The sequence below is a fragment of the Coenobita brevimanus genome, chromosome 26 (assembly GCF_032717465.1).
Source record: "Coenobita brevimanus isolate Jiangsu-jjx chromosome 26, ASM3271746v2, whole genome shotgun sequence".
Lineage (NCBI taxonomy): Eukaryota > Metazoa > Arthropoda > Malacostraca > Decapoda > Coenobitidae > Coenobita > Coenobita brevimanus.
This window is the reverse complement of record NC_136979.1, coordinates 37,247,795-37,264,264: the sequence shown is the minus strand read 5'-3', so window position 1 is coordinate 37,264,264 and position 16,470 is coordinate 37,247,795. Positions and strand designations below refer to the sequence as shown.

The 16,470-nt window shown below is 42.3% G+C and overlaps 1 protein-coding gene and 1 non-coding gene across 2 annotated transcripts in view; both read right to left on the bottom strand.

Annotated features, from left to right (window-relative positions):
* Window positions 1-16,470, bottom strand: part of Sbf (SET domain binding factor) — a 219,984-nt gene that overhangs the window by 200,293 nt on the left and 3,221 nt on the right. The window lies entirely within an intron of this gene.
* On the bottom strand, window positions 12,355-12,510 carry LOC145394287 (5.8S ribosomal RNA). Its single transcript, XR_013896360.1, has one exon. It is a non-coding gene; the product is annotated as a 5.8S ribosomal RNA (ribosomal RNA).

Below are 16,470 nucleotides of genomic sequence, written 5' to 3'. Positions count from 1 at the left end.
TCTGTCACCCACCATTTGACTACCCTCCCCCCAACTCACCCCCCCCCTCCCTCATATACCTCTCAACTCCATCCCTCCACCTCATCCTTGGTCTACCCCTCCCTCTCCTTCCCTCCACCTCACCTACATACACCCTCTTAGTCAGTCTTTCATTCTCCATTCTCTCCACATGTCCAAACCACCTCAGTGTATTTCTCCTAATCTTCTCAACCACATCCACATCTCCCCCACAACGTTCCTTCACTTCTTCATTCGTCAACCTGTCCCTCCACGTCACTCCACATGCTCCTCTCAAGTAACTCATTTCCACTGCTCTCACTCTTGACTTGTTCCCCTCTTGCAAGGTCCACGCCTCGCTTCCATACGTCAGGGTAGGGATCACAATGCCATCATGCAGAGACTTCTTAACTTCCATACTCACCTCGCTTGGTAAGCTGCTGTACTCAGGCAGTTGCAAGCGCTGGTTCGAATCCTCGCAATATTTAATTTATAGACTCACCCCCTGGGGGTAGGGGGGTTTCAAGAATACTCCCCCAGTATCCCTGCTTGTCGTACGAGGCGACTAAAAGGGTTGGTGGTGGGTTAGTGCCCCACCTCGTAAAAAGAACTAACTAAAAAAGCGAATAAAGCGCCTCGGACCCTATATATGATATGACATAAAACCAAAGCCCACTTAATGAAACCCCCAAACTCAGGTTTAACCAAACTCAACAAATGCAGACTTAAATACACTACCATCATGCCCTTGTTGCTTCTAATGTATAATAAACATACAGTAGTTCAATAATTTACAATTCCAGAACTTTAAAGTACCGTACCGAAACCACATCCCTGTGTACGTATGATCTTTTAGATTTTTTCATACCGGTAGATACCATACCCAGCAAAGAACCAGGGTGGATCCTGATTTGTCTCTTGATTTATGTAAGTGATAAGAGGAAGAAGTGGCTAGCGTAGATACAGGACAGGGGTTCAGTTGAAATAAGAACTGAATATGTTGAGAGCAAGAACCACATAAAGAGACTAATGAAAAAGAAAAAGGAGGAGGTAAATGGTGATCTAGGAAGAAAAATGAATGCAAATTACTCTGAAAATGGAAAGTTATTCTGGAAAGAGGTGCAGAAATGTAGAAGTGACAGTGGAAAGAAATGTGAAAGTGTGATGGATGTAAGTGGTAGATTATTAACCCATGGGAATGACGTATGGACCAGATGGGAAAAATATTTTGAAAGTCTCATGAATGGGAATGGAGAAAGCAAAGCGACTGTTAACATGATTGGTTTTGGGGGTGTAAAGAAAAAGGAGGCTGTGCCAGGAAACGTGACACACGCACAGAAGAAGAACGCTCTGAAGTGACTGAAAAATGGGAAGCCAGCTGGGGTTGATAAGGTGTATGCAAAGATGATTAAGTGTAGCGGAGAGAGCAGAATGAAGCACTTGTTAGAGATATGTAAGCAGGCATGAATGAGTGAAACTGAGAGCAGAGTGGAAATAGGCAGTGATTTTACCCCTGTGCAAAAATAAAGGTGAGCAAAGTGAGCGCAAGAATTATCGTGGCATGGGACTACTGAGTGTTGTATGGAAAGAATACTGAAGAATTATTATAAAGAAAGTAAGGCAAATATCAGAAATCCTAATAAGTGATGAACAGGGTGGCTTTAGGAGTGGTAAAGTGTGTGTGGATCAATTACTTACAGTGAGAGAGATAGTGGAGAAGGCTTGTGAGAAGGATTATAAGGTGTTTATGGCATTTATGGATCTGGAAAAAGCATACAACAAAGTAGACAGAGAAGGACTGTGGAAGATTCTACACATGTTTGGTGTAGATGGTAAGCTGCTAGGTGCCATTAAGAGTTTTTATGATAGTAGTGAGGCACAGTGTAAGGGTAAATAGGCATCTAAATGAATGATTCACGATCAACATGGGCATGCAACAAGGTTGTGTGATGTCCCCGTGGTTGTTCAATACAGTATACATATGGATGGGGTATGAGAGAATTAAAAACATGAGTAATACAGAGAGGAATGGCGTTGGTAATGAACGGTGATGGATGGAATATCTCACATCTGATGTACCGGTATGCTGATGATGCTGAGCTGATTGCAAACACCAGACAAGAGCTTGAGAGACTAAACAGTAGTCATGGCATAAAGCTCTGAGGCTCTCATTATCGTACTTTGGCAACTCTACAAGTCAAAAGTGCGTCTGATTTCGTATCATATTATACATGAATCATACTATTATACACGAATATATTATACATGAATATTATCATACACGAACAAATTACACACGAATAACATGCATCTCACGTTATACACGAAATCGGACGCACTGTTGCGGGATAGGTTCCCAGGGCACAATAATGACAACCTCAGAGTCGCGTGCCGCATTTATGGTGCAGAGTTTTGTTGATGTCCATGAGTGTCATGCCTTGAGTGTAAATGTACAAAAGAGTATAGTGATGGTTATTGAGAGAGAAAGTGACTCCCAGTGTGATGTTACAGTGAATGTAGAGAGACTGGAATTGATGAGAGAGTTCAAATACCTGAGTACAGTGATAGAAAAGCGAGTAAAATGTGCAAAAGAAGTGGGAAGTAGAGTGACACAAAGAAGAAAAGTTGCTGGTGCAATGAAGGCCTTGATAAGAAACAGAGGCATGAGTGCTGCAGCTGCACAAGGCTTACATGAAGGAGTGTTAGTGTCAACTTTAACATACAGGTGTGAGACTAGGGTGTGGCATGAAAATGAAAAGTCAAAAGTAAAAGCAGTGGAGATGGGACTGCTGAGGATTGTAAGTGGAGTAGGCTACTAACAGTGGACAGAATACGGAATAATGTGGTATGTGAAAGATGTGGAGTGAGGAAGTCTGTGGACACCAGAAATGAAGAAAGTGTACTGAGAAGGTATGGTTATGTGGGGAGAATGGATGACAACAGAGTGGTGAAAAAGGTATACCCTTATCTGTGCGAATTTGAAGAAGGGGGGAGGCGAGGTAGACCAAGAAGGTGGAGGGATGTGGTGGATGTGTGTGTGAGGAAGGGGGGTATGGAAGTTGTTGAGGCTATAGTACTAATAAGAGATCATACCAGATGAATGAATTATATACGAAGAAGCGGATGATCAGGGATCTGGCACCCCATTTTAACATGACAGTGTTCAGACTGGCACTATCAGATAGGTATACATGAAGTTACAGAACGTGGTGAATTTTTTTTAGCCTATCAGATGGGGGCCAAGATTTTGTGGGCCTGAATGGTGAGTGAATGGACGTATGGCCCATGGAATTGGGCACACTTTGGCTAATCCTCACCCCACCCTAGGGTAGGAAAGGAGGTCCAGCTGATGATGATGAAAATATTCTAGGTTTGCACAGGATATTCAGTCAATTGCTCTTACTGATAGGGTAACTACCTGTATTTTTGTTTTCTGTCTGCTAAAGATACCTGGACTAATTCAGTGAATAGAACAATTTCCCATGTGTGTATCTTCCTGTAAATCTCATTCATACTTACTTACACTCCTCTCTTCATATTGGGGATGTGTTTTCTATCGACCACCTTTACCAAGGCAGAGCGATAATGTTAATGCCCGCCTCTGTGTGTGTGTGTGTGTGTGTGTGTGTGTGTGTGTGTGTGTGTGTGTGTGTGTGTGTGTGTTCCCATTATATCTCCTGAACAGCTTCAGCTATCAACATAAAACCTTCAGGGTATCAAGATATGGCCAAAATCTTGGACGAGTTAAAAAATGGGGACTCAGGATCAAGGTCAGCAATATGGCTGCCGAAGGTCAACTAGGTTTTATCACCCGTCTTTAGCACCATCATACCGGTATCTCATGAACGGCTTGAGCTATCAACATGAAACCTTCAAGGTATCAAGATATGGCCAAAATCTTTGAAGTTAAAAAATGGGGACTCTGGGTCAAGGTCGAGGTCAGCAAAATGGCTGCCAAAGGTCAACTAGATTTTAGAACCTGCCTTCAGAACTACTACAGTTCTGGTAGGCTATGTCATGAACAGGTTGAGCTATCAACATGAAACCTTTAGGATACTGTACCATATAAAGATATGGCCCAATCTTCACCCCCCCTGGGGGAGTCCTGCCCCCTAGCTCCCTCCGTGAGGGTGCTGTCCCCACCCTTGACCCTCTCAGGAGTGGGGGGAGGGCACTGACCCCCACCCCCAGGGGGGGAGTGTAAGGGGCCTTGTAACTTGGCCAACAGCATATTTTGGCAGGCAATTACCATTCAGCTCCTGAATGCCTTTCTTTCATTTTACAGATACTTTCAACTAACTCAATTATCTTTTGTCCATTTTCTGCCATGGGTGATGTCATCAAGCAATAATGAGTTCTAGTCTACACCTATTAGATGTCTATTTCTGTCACCCAAGATGCAGCTGCTACTGCTGTTAAAGATGTGCTTCCTGAAGATTCCTTTTAGTGTCCTTGTTCTGAAGGCACTGCAGTGCTAATGCAGATTAAATGAAACTTCAATCAGCCTGTTATCTAAGGTAAATAGGCAAAATCTAATGTGATATTATGAATTAAGTTCTCATCACAAATGTAAATGACTGAAAAAAAAATTAAATCAAGGGTATTTTTCTCTTGTAAAGTTTGTAATTTGTTGCCTTAAACTCAGTAAAGTTACTTGGTTCAACCATTGCATCCATGTCCAATTTCTGCTTACCGGTAAGTCACAAGATGCCAAGCACATTCGAGCAACAAAAGCTTGGCCTCTACTTGGAAAACTTTGAAATAAATTTTTCACTGCTATCTATCTACTGCCAGACACCTTAACCCTTTGTGGGCAAGGGGTTACCAAGTTACACGGAAGGCCGATGGGGTCCCGGCAGACCCCAAACCTTAATGGTGTATTTCTGCCATATTCATAAAGTTATATCTACTAAACTTTGTACATATGTTGCCCAGGACACGGCATGTGGAACCAACCCACCAAGTGCCCCCCCCCCCCCTTTTTTTTTTTTTTTTTTTTTTTTTTTAACAAAAAATTTTCATTTTATCACAATTTTATTAAAGTTTGAGCGTGGAAGTACTGATTCTACACATATTTGAATGTCTGATTGTCAGTATTCTTGGAACAGGTTCTCAAAATAATAACAAGTTCATGTGTAAAGTAAATTAGCATGATCATAAAATAAAACAATCCCCATAATGTTCAAATTTGGTACAACAAATTCTTGTTTTATCCTCTTGATGAGCATCTTCTGTATTACTACCACCACTTGCATTTTCAGAATTATCATCAGCACTCACAGGAGACTCAATACTACACACACTAATTTCACTGTCCGATCGTTCAAGCACATCATAATCATCAGTGTCGGGTACAGATAAATCATCATCTGAATAATTTTCTTCTTCTTGGTCACCTTCTGCCACCACCATTGAGACATAAAACTTTGCTACTGGTACTGACATTGTCCTAATGTTCATAATCTGAAATATCTGAAAAAAAATACCATATATAAAAAAAATTAGTCACACGAAAGGCTAGGTGGGGTTCTGGCAGACCCCACTGACATTTATTGCAATGTTACTCCTTAATTGTGCGAGATTTTTGACTCAAATTTTATGAGGATATAAAATAACCATCTACAATAAAAGTCATGAGAGGCCAGGCTGTGAAAGAAAAAAATGGCTTAATGGCAACATTTTAAAAACATTCTGGGGTACCCAGGGACCCCATTTGCCCATGAAGGGTTAATCCCATAAAGGGTGGCCACAAACAAATCACCTCCATGTTGCCTTGTTCCCTGCCATTTTGCTCACCTCCCTGAACTTACACTCCCCTCTTGTACACCTCTCTACTCCATCCCTACCGTACATCTCATCCTCAGTTTCCCTTTCCCTCTACCCCCTTTCACCTCACTCACATACACTCCCTTAATCTATCACATTCCATCCTCTCCAAATGGCCAAACCATCTCAATGCAATTCTCCTAACACTTCTATCACATTCACATCCATACCACAATGCTCCTACACTTCCTCACTGTCAGTCTCTCTCTCCATGTAACCCCACATGCTCCTCTCAAATAACTCATTTCCACTTCTCTAACTCTTGCCTTGTGCCCTTCCAACAAGGTCCAAGCTTCACTTCCGTATGTTAGAGGGGGGGATCACAATATTGTCATGTGCAACTTTTTTACTTTCATGTTCACTTCCCTATTTCTTATCACTGCTTTCGGTGAACCAACAACCTTTCTTCCCTTCTGTACCCTTTCAAGCACTTCATCCTCCAAACATACGTCCTTACTCATCACACTACTCAAGTACTTAAATGCACTCACATTTTCCATTTCCTCACTATGCATTTGGTGATTTCCTTTCCCCAGAAGACCACAACTTTACTCTTCTCTACATTCACCTTTGGACTCAGTTTCTTACATACTCTCCCAGACTCATTCACCAATCCTTGCAGTTTCCCTTTGTCATCACTTAACAATACAGTACCAGTATGATCTCCAAACAACAGAACACGAAGTTTCCAAATGCTGACCTCTCTCATTAGGGACGCTTCAACATCCACTGTCCTATCTTGCATCTGTTTTATAACTCCATCCATATACAAACTGAACAACCATGGAGACATGAACTTTATCCTTACTGAGCAAAAATGGAGACATGACACATCCTTGTTTCAATCCAACATTCAGACTGAAAAATTCATTCAGTTCACCATCCACATGCATTGCAGCTCTAGCACCCTCAAACATACTCTTCATGGCATTCAACAGCTTCCCAGTTACTCCATACTGGGTATATTTTTATCATTTTCCTTATTCCTCGTTTATCCACTCTATCATAAGCTTTCTCCAAATCTATAAAGGCAGCATAGGTCTACAACTTCATTCACTTTTCTACAAACTTTTCCACTAAACACCTCAACATAAGCTACACAACCTGTTCTATTCCTGAAACCTCCCTGTTCTTCTCCAACTAACTCCTCTGTTATTTCCCTAACTGTTGATAAGTATCCTACCATAGAGCTACTTTTCTTATTACACTAAGAAGACAAATGCCCCTATGATTACCACACACTACTTTTTCCCCATTTCCTTTGTACAGGAGAATAATTATATATATCTGACGTTCAATCCTCCAGGACTCTACCTTCCTCCCAGGCCAATCTTGTAGCTATGTCTTCCATATCCATTCTAGTTCTCTCTCCCATCCTTCAGGATTTCATCACACATTCCTTCAATGCACTGAAACCATTAATCCTATGGTACTGAATTTTACAGAGTACCGTACTGTACACTCTCACGGCCCATTCCCACTTCCCATCATGATTCTACCTCATAATTTTTATTCTTCGTTACCTACTCATTTCTTTAACCACAACACTCTCATTCTTGAGGGATATTCTGAAATAAACCTTCACTGCACCTTAACCACTAATCCAACAATACTCACACTCACAGGGTAGCTATATTTTCCTACCCCACCTCCACCATCCAACATGCTAGTCCATACCCTTTCCTTTACGCAAGATTCCCATTTCGTTACACTCCCTTTGACAGTTTCAGTGACTGCCATGTGGTGAATGAAAAGGATTTTTTACTTCACGGTCGCACTTCCGTAATGTGGTGAATGAGATTTTTTTATTTCAGGGTTACACTATGGGTATGATCTGGTTTTTTCTCACTGCATACAGGCATTTGAATTTTTGTCCTCTCAATTTTACATTCATGCTGGTAGGCTAAGTATCTGTGAGTTTGCTCTGAAGATGTGAATAGGCCTGCATGAAAGTATTTCGGATATTTCAAGTTTCTTTTTTTCCTGTGGATGCCAGCATATTCACGAATCACATGTAGGCTAATTAAGTGACTTCTTTCCATTTGCATCTTTGGGTTTATAAACTAGAACAACTACTGTATCATATTCAGATTTTCAGCTATTTTCACAACCAGGACTTCGAACCCATCATATGTGCTACTTCTCCATCCTACACAAATGTGAGAATCTGTAACCCTTTCAACCTAAAGGTGTGGAGCTGAAGGGGAGTGCACACGTGGTGGCAATGTGCACTCTGCGGCATCTGCCTGGAAGCTTATATAGGCTATCGTACCCATGCACCTCACCATGGGAAGGACTAACCCTGGTCCAATTCTGGTGAGGCACTGTCGACCACGAGGAAGCATTGGATGCCTACACAGTGTATATATGGTATGTATTGAACTGTAAATGTAAGATGGTCCCACAAAAACAGTTACTGACCTGTGGTCGAAAGAAATGCCTAGTCAGACAGACCAAAGATGAACAACAATAACAACAGCTAGAGGATTTTTTTTTTTAATTATTTATTTAGTGTGGCTACTGAACAGATGACTTAGTTACTGAACAGTGAAGACCTCTTGCAGTGATGGAGTTAATAAAGGCTACAGCTTATTCAATTGTAAAAGTTATTGTAAGGTGCCATGATGGTTACGTGTACCGTAGGTACAGTTTAAAGGCACAGGTAAAGGATGGGGCAATGCTTTGCCACAGTGCTCATCTCCGTAACATTGGCCTTTGAGCCTGTGGCAGGTTATTCACCAAACATCCTGGGATACATGGCCATTGCATGATCCAGGTTACCACAACTACCTTGTCTAGATGCTACCCTAGGTACTCATTTTACCTAATAACTCACAAAAGGTGAATGAGCACCTGTGTCAAGTGACACCAGCTGCCCGCATCAAGATTCGAACCCTGGTGCTAATGGGCGGGCAGCTTTACAGCCATCAATGCTAACCTCTTAGGCACCATGGAGGTAGGTATAAAACAAAAAATACATCACTGGATTGAAGGGGTTACTAAACACAGCTAGCCTACAGTTGTGCAAGACCTAGATACAATTCCAGTGCAGTATATGACTAGTTTAGAGTCCAAACATCACTGTCTTTATAGTCTCATGACATGGATTCATGTTCAGATGGGCCCACAGTTGCAATTATTACTACCACAATACAACAGAGCTAGAGTATCCTACATCAATTACTGCAGCTACTGGTACAGTGTTTCCCTCAGCAGGGTAAGTACACCATGCACAGACTAGCTATGTGAAACTTGTTTATGGATTTTTTTTTTTCTAGGATGTTTATAAGATACGTTTACATGAAGCTACAGAACATGGTGAATGTTTTTGGCGTATCTGATAGAGCCAGGATTCCGGGGGCTTGAATGATAAGTGAATGGAAGCATGGCCCATTGGACTGGGCAAATCTGGGCTGTCTGGACATTGCTAATCCTCACCTTGCCCTAAGGTGAGAGAGGAGGTCTGGATGATGATGATGATGATGATGATGATGATGATGATGATCTCAAAATTATATTTTAGAAGCCATTTTCAGCAAACAGTGCACTAAATCCCTTCAGTGATGTATTTTGAAAAGTCTTGCTACCATCAGCAAACTGACCCAGATTAGAAGAACCTCTTGACATGGAGGGGGTCTGAGCCTGTACAGACTTCATTAATCCTCTCAGTTTTAAAATTCCCCCCAACTAAAAAAAAAAAGCTGTCTGTAGGAAGCAGGTGTAAAAAATAAATCAATAAATGAATAAAAATTTTCTAAAATAATATACTTCAGTTAAAAAGGGTTAATGAAAGTACAGTACTGGAATGCTAGGCAGTGGTTGAGCACTGATGTAGTTCTTCATTATTTCTCAGGTGGTAGTAAAGGGTTGTACCTGACTCCCAAATGCAGAACCGGAACCAAAGGGGAAGTAGGCTACACAGAGCTGAAAATGACAAAGGATGATCTTGGCAACATCCTAAACACCATGAGTACCGGTAGTAAGAGTGCAATGTTTAGACAGACAAATGTAGTACTGAACTGTAGTTGCAACTCTAGGGTCATCTGAACTTGAATCAAGCCAGTGGACTGCAGGCTAAAGCTGTCCCACTTCTGCAGTCCACCATCCTCTTGTCAGGGGACAGGAATAGGACAGGAGAACATTTGTATACCTGGGAAGCTTCACTGCCCAGTCACAGTGGTGCCATCACTTAAAGGTACAGTATCTCTCTCCAGCACCTGGACAAATGTAAGAAGAGGGATATTGTTTGAAAACTGGGATATGGTTTGTTTTCAGACAATTAAGACAATATTACTGAAGCTGAGGAAATCACAAATGCTATGAGGGAACAATATCCTGTATCTCACTGCTACCCTATATATTCACATCCAGATGAGCCTGGGGCTAAGACAACAACAACAACAGCATGAACAAGAAGAAGAACAGCTGTAGGCTATATGGAATGTGACCAGGACAATAACTGCCTGGTCACAGCAGTTCCAGTTCAAGGTCAGTCCCCTAAGATGATCACAAAGTTGATGAGGACAAGAGACAGACTACAATGAATACTAGCAAGGCAAACAGTAGCTTTGCCTTAGGTTATGCAGGCTGCATGTTAAGGATGGTGACTGACTGTGCTCTCTTGTACATAGATGCTACCCACCCAAACATTTTAGTATTATGATGACCATGATGATGACATACAGTAACTACTACAGAGGGAAAACACCATATGGAGAGAGAGGACTTATTTAGAGTTTTTCCTCTAAACTGTTACACCTCTTGCTATTTCTTCTTCAATAATGAGCCACACTATGACTGGCCTTGTGTCTATAATATTAATTATGGTGCCCTACATTACCATAACCTAAGCATCTTCTATTAGTTAATTCAGCTTTGTTATGTAATACAGTACTGAATCCAGTACTGACAGCTATAGGCTAATAGACCTATTTATACGCCAAAATGCTCATGCACTGTATGGCATGATAAGTATGGTAGGCTGTGTGTAAACAGTAAGGTAGGTACTGTACAGTATTAATGTACACATTTGATGAGAGTTAATCTAATCACAAATATAAAACTGGTTATGAATGACATAAGTACAATCATATTTAGATGTCTACTAATCCCCAGATGGCTTCAATCACTGACAATGACAAAGCCTTCTGTGGGGATGCCTGTTGTGTTGCTACAGCATGTAGCTATCACCTGACAAAACAAATCTGAAATTTTCAATTAAAATGATCTTAAGCACACTGGTGATTAAATCATCACAATAGGCTGCATTATGATGCATGGGACATGATATCATGATTAAAAACCATAGCTAATGCACCTATATTCATTACTTTATTAGCTATAATCACAGTACGGTAGCCAAAGCCACATCTGCTGCAGCTTTCCAATTTCCAACTTTTTCTTTTTTCGTGATTTGCTTCAAATTTCAGACTGCAACTACAGTATCCGGCAGGCTATCTTCCTTCTCTTCATCTCCGATTTCTTGCATTCTCTCTGGAACCCCCCACCCCCTCTGGGAAACATCTCTAAGTTACCTGAACTCTTTAATTACCTGGTACAGTATGGCATGTGTCAGGAGTTTAATGCTGTATGGCAGTGAGTCCTAGGCAGTAAAGGAAGAGGATATTCTTAGGCTCAAACATACTGAACTGACAATGATTAAATGTATGTGTAGTGCATACTTGGATGAGAGGCCTTGGGGGGACTAGGTTTACATATGAGGAGTTGAGAGGAAGGATGGGACTGGAGTATACAGTATTGGTGTTGTGATGCGGAGGGGTAGACTGAGATGGAGAGGATGGAGGATGGCAACTAGATGCAGCAAGTGAGAAGAGTGTACACTGGAGGTAGGGTTGTAAAAGGTAGACTGAAAAAAGGACCTGGGATGAGGTCACTGAATGTGACTGGGTATAAGTTAATTAATCATGCCAGGGAGGAGGGTGTTGCAAGCAGATGAGCCATACTACAAAAATCTCAGGTATAGCCTATACAGTATATATATACCCTATATACTGTACCGGTATATCTATATCTATCTATCTATCTATCTATATATATATATATATACCGGTATATATATATACTGTACGGTATATATATATATATATATATATATATATATATATATATATATATATATATATATATATATATATATATATATATATTTTTTCATTCATTGCCAGACACCATGTATCACAGAAGCGGGGTGGCCAAGGCTTAGAGTCAATTGTTTTACAGGGAGGAGCACTAATCCTCCACCAACCCCACTTAATACGTAGGGAGCATGTATGGTATCGATAGATGTAAACCACCCAGCATTGTACAGTACATGGATACATGGCTTAGAGGAAGGACGAGCAGGAGAATCCTGTTGTCACCGGCGGTTGAGTAATAAAGTCCACCTATCCCTCTTCCATGAACTCTGAGTTATCTGATTTTACAGGGAGGGGTACAAATCCTCCACCAACCCATTTGGAACGTAGGGAGCACGTATGATTTGGACATATTCGTGTTGTTAGAGGCCTTGTATGACCCTCATTCAGGAGTGGCGGCTACCCTATGAGGCAAGCCACCGCAATGTGCATTCAACTTGTCGATGTATCTGAAAATGCATATCACATACCGATTCGCAGTTCGCTGTGGTCTTCATCGACCCACGAGCCAAGTGATCCCCCGTTAAGAGTTGTGTCACAGTTTGGGAGAAGAAGCGATCTCGGACTTGCCAGGTCCATGTCGCACAATTCTTAGGTTTCCAGACAGAGCCAGTGAGGTGTCACTCACGGCTGATATATACAGTATATATATATATATATATATATATATATATACTGTATATATATATTTATATAGCTATATACAGTTTATCGGAAAAAGTCCGATAAAGCCAGAAGCAGTCTGGACTGTCTGACCAGCTATGTTCACCACAATAAGAAAGCTCAATATAAGACTAGTTCATCAGTGTACAGTACAGTATTACTACAGTGTATACCATATATTATACCATTTGATTATTATAATGAATGTATAATAATGTAGGTACATTACAGTACTGCAATGGCAGTGAAAACAGTTTAAAAACCGTTGGTGCGATCAGGACTGTCCGATATATCGGAAAAAGTCCGGATTAGCAGGGGGATGTCCGGATGTTGTTTTTATCAGAATTTTGCTTTTTCTGGAATGGCTTGGGCCCCAAATGGTCCATTATAAGGAGGTTTTACTGTATATATATATATATATATATATATATATATATACACATACATACTGTACAGGATATATATATACTGTATATATATATATATATATATATATATATATATATATATACTGTACAGGTTATATATATATAACGTTCTCCCTACGTGTCAAGTGGGGTTGGTGGAGGATTAGTGCCCCTCCCTGTAAAACAATTAACTCTAAGCCCTTGGCCACCCCGTTTGGGATACATGGCGTCTGGCAATGAATGAATGAATATATATATACTAGGTACCACCATATATAGCTCCAGTGAACCTGTACGGTAGTTAATGTATCAATTCGAAGCACAATAATGATTAACCTAGGGCAAGAGGTGAAAATGTGTGTCCCTTCACAAATGCAGTTAAAAAGTGTTACCATACAGTTTTATGCAGAGCTGTGTGACATCACTCTAAACTCGGGCTGAGCATAACCATTCCAGTTGGTTGTAATCTAATTGGCTCATGTGTGTGTGTGTGTGTGTGTGTGTGTGTGTGTGTGTGTGTGTAATTCACCGGGTCGGTTAAGATCACATGATGGTTGTGATCATCAGCTTTTTGTCCTCCCAGAAGACAGGTGAGAGCTCAGATAGTCCAATCTAGATCTAAGGACAAAGCCTTGACCTCCACACATGCACACACCCATCCCTTTGCTCAAGGGGGACAGTAACCACTCGCTTTGTCGGTGAAACTTTTCGCATCCCGAGGAAGGCACGAACCCCCATTTTAGCAGACGCTAGGCGAGAGAGTTACCACTGAGCCAGCGAGCGATATGTGTGTGTGTGTGTGTGTGTGTGTGTGTGTGTGTGTGTGCATTGTGCTGGGGCAATGTGTTTACAGTGCTCGTCAGAAGTATTCAGCGTTGTCCGCCGGGCGCGCAATACTTATGGCCCAAAAAGAATCACCCATTTTTGAGGGTAAGAATTGAGCCATAAGTTTGAGCTCCGAGCATGACGTCACGGTAGCCTGAGGCCTTCTGACGCGCTGGTTGGTTCCCGCCTCAGTCGCCCACGGGCTGCCTGAGAGAGAGGAACTCCGCCGAGTGTCCCTCTCAAATTGCGCCATTTTTTTACCGAGTGTCCCGCAGTGTTTTGGCCTTCAAAACTTTGTTATGGCACCTACCCGTGAACTATCGAGTGAAATCATATCCCAGATCATTGCTCTAAAGGAGGCAGGCCACCACACAAAGGAAATTAGTGAATTGGTTGGTGTGGCACGATCGACAGTGCGTCGTTGGTGTGCGCGGTTTTGGGAGGAAAACAGTGGCGAAGTTCCCACAAGGAAACCGAGGTCTGGTAGGCCTAGGAAAACTTCCCCAAGGTCTGTTAATGTTTTAAAACGTGCAGTGGAGTTTAATCCTTGTGTGAGTGCAAGGAAAAGTAAGGAGAGCAACCCGGAAGTGTTTGGTGAGGTGTCAGTGAGAACAGTGTCTCGTAGGGTGCATGAGCTTGGTTACACAAGTCACAGGCCTGTGAAAAAGCCTCTTCTCTCTAGCAGCCAGAGAATTCGTAGGCTTGCCTTTGCTAATAAATATCTAAATTGGGGTGAGGAGCAATGGTTGTCAGTGTTGTGGTCTGATGAGGCAACATTTAGTGTTACCTGTAACAGAGGAGCATGCAAAGGTAGTGACCCACTTGACCCACGGTATGTAAAAAGCACAGTTAAACATCCTGATTCACTCATGGTATGGGGTTGTTTCTCAGGGAAGGGTTTGGGGAAGCTTGTTGTACTTCCCAAGAACCTCAGAGTGAATCAGGATGTTTACCTGGAGCTTCTGTGTGATCATTTACCAGACTCCTTCCGAGCTAACAGGTGCACGAGTGTTTCAGCAGGACAGTGCACCTGCTCACAAGGCCAAATCGGTCACCAATTGACTTCGTGACTGCGAGGTATCATTCATGACAGACTGGCCAGGAAATAGCCCAGACCTCAACCCGATTGAAAACCTCTGGTACCTCGTAAAGAAGAGTCTCCAAGGGAAGGACGTGAGCTCTCTGCCTAAGCTGGAAGCCGCCATTCGTGACTCCTGGGACAAAATACCCCTCCAGCACCTCAGGAGCCTCGTCCTTTCATTTCCAAGATGTCTCAGGTCCGTGAAGAAACGTAAAGGCTACCCTACGAAGCACTAAAGGTAAATAAAATGCATTATTTATATGTTTTTTCAATGTTGAAAGGTTTGTTTCTCAGGAGGGACGCAGGGCGCCCCATACTTCTGACGAGCACTGTACGTTAATTTTGGGGAAAAATGGTAACCTAGGCCTGGTTGCACGTAGCAGGTTGTACAGTACCTTTATAACAGTTTTCCATTATTGTTGTGCTTCCTACAACAAAACCACTGTTACTGACATACTGTACTTACTGTAGGTATAGTACTATTAGAGAAAAATGATAACCTACGCTTAGTTGCATATACAGTACCCGTCAGAAGTATTCAGCATTGTCCGCCAGGCGCGCAATACTTATGGCCCAAAAAGAATCACCCATTTTGGGGGGTAAGAATTGAGCCACAAGTTTGAGCTCCGAGCATGACGTCACGGTAGCCTGAGGCCTTCCGACGCGCTGGTTGGTTCCTGCCTCAGTCGCCCACGGGCTGCCTGAGAGAGAGGAACTCCGCCGAGTGTCCCTCTCAAATTGCGCCATTTTTTACCGAGTGTCCCGCAGCGTTTTGGCCTTCAAAACTTTGTTATGGCACCTACCCGTGAACTATCGAGTGAAATCATATCCCAGATCATTGCTCTAAAGGAGGCAGGCCACCAGACAAAGGAAATTAGTGAATTGGTTGGTGTGGCACGATCGACAGTGCGTCGTTGGTGTGCGCGGTTTTGGGAGGAAAACAGTGGTGCAGTTCCCACAAAGAAACCGAGGTCTGGTAGGCCTAGGAAAACTTCCTCAAGGTCTGTTAATGTTTTAAAACGTGCAGTGGAGTTTAATCCTCGTGTGAGTGCAAGGAAAATTAAGGAGAGCAACCCGGAAGTGTTTGGTATGGTGTCAGTGAGAACAGTGTCTCGTAGGGTGCATGAGCTTGGTTACACAAGTCACAGGCCTGTGAAAAAGCCTCTTCTCACCAAGAGCCAGAGAATTCGTAGGCTTGCCTTTGCTAATAAATATCTAACCTGGGGTGAGGAGCAATGGTTGTCAGTGTTGTGGTCTGATGAGGCAACATTTAGTGTTACCTGTAACAGAGGAGCACGTGTGTATCGACGCAAAGGTAGTGACCCACTTGACCCACGGTATGTAGAAAGCACAGTTAAACATCCTGATTCACTCATGGTATGGGGTTGTTTCTCAGGGAAGGGTTTGGGGAAGCTTGTTGTACTTCCCAAGAACCTCAGAGTGAATCAGGATGTTTACCTGGAGCTTCTGTGTGATCATTTACCAGACTCCTTCGAGCTAACAGGTGCACGAGTGT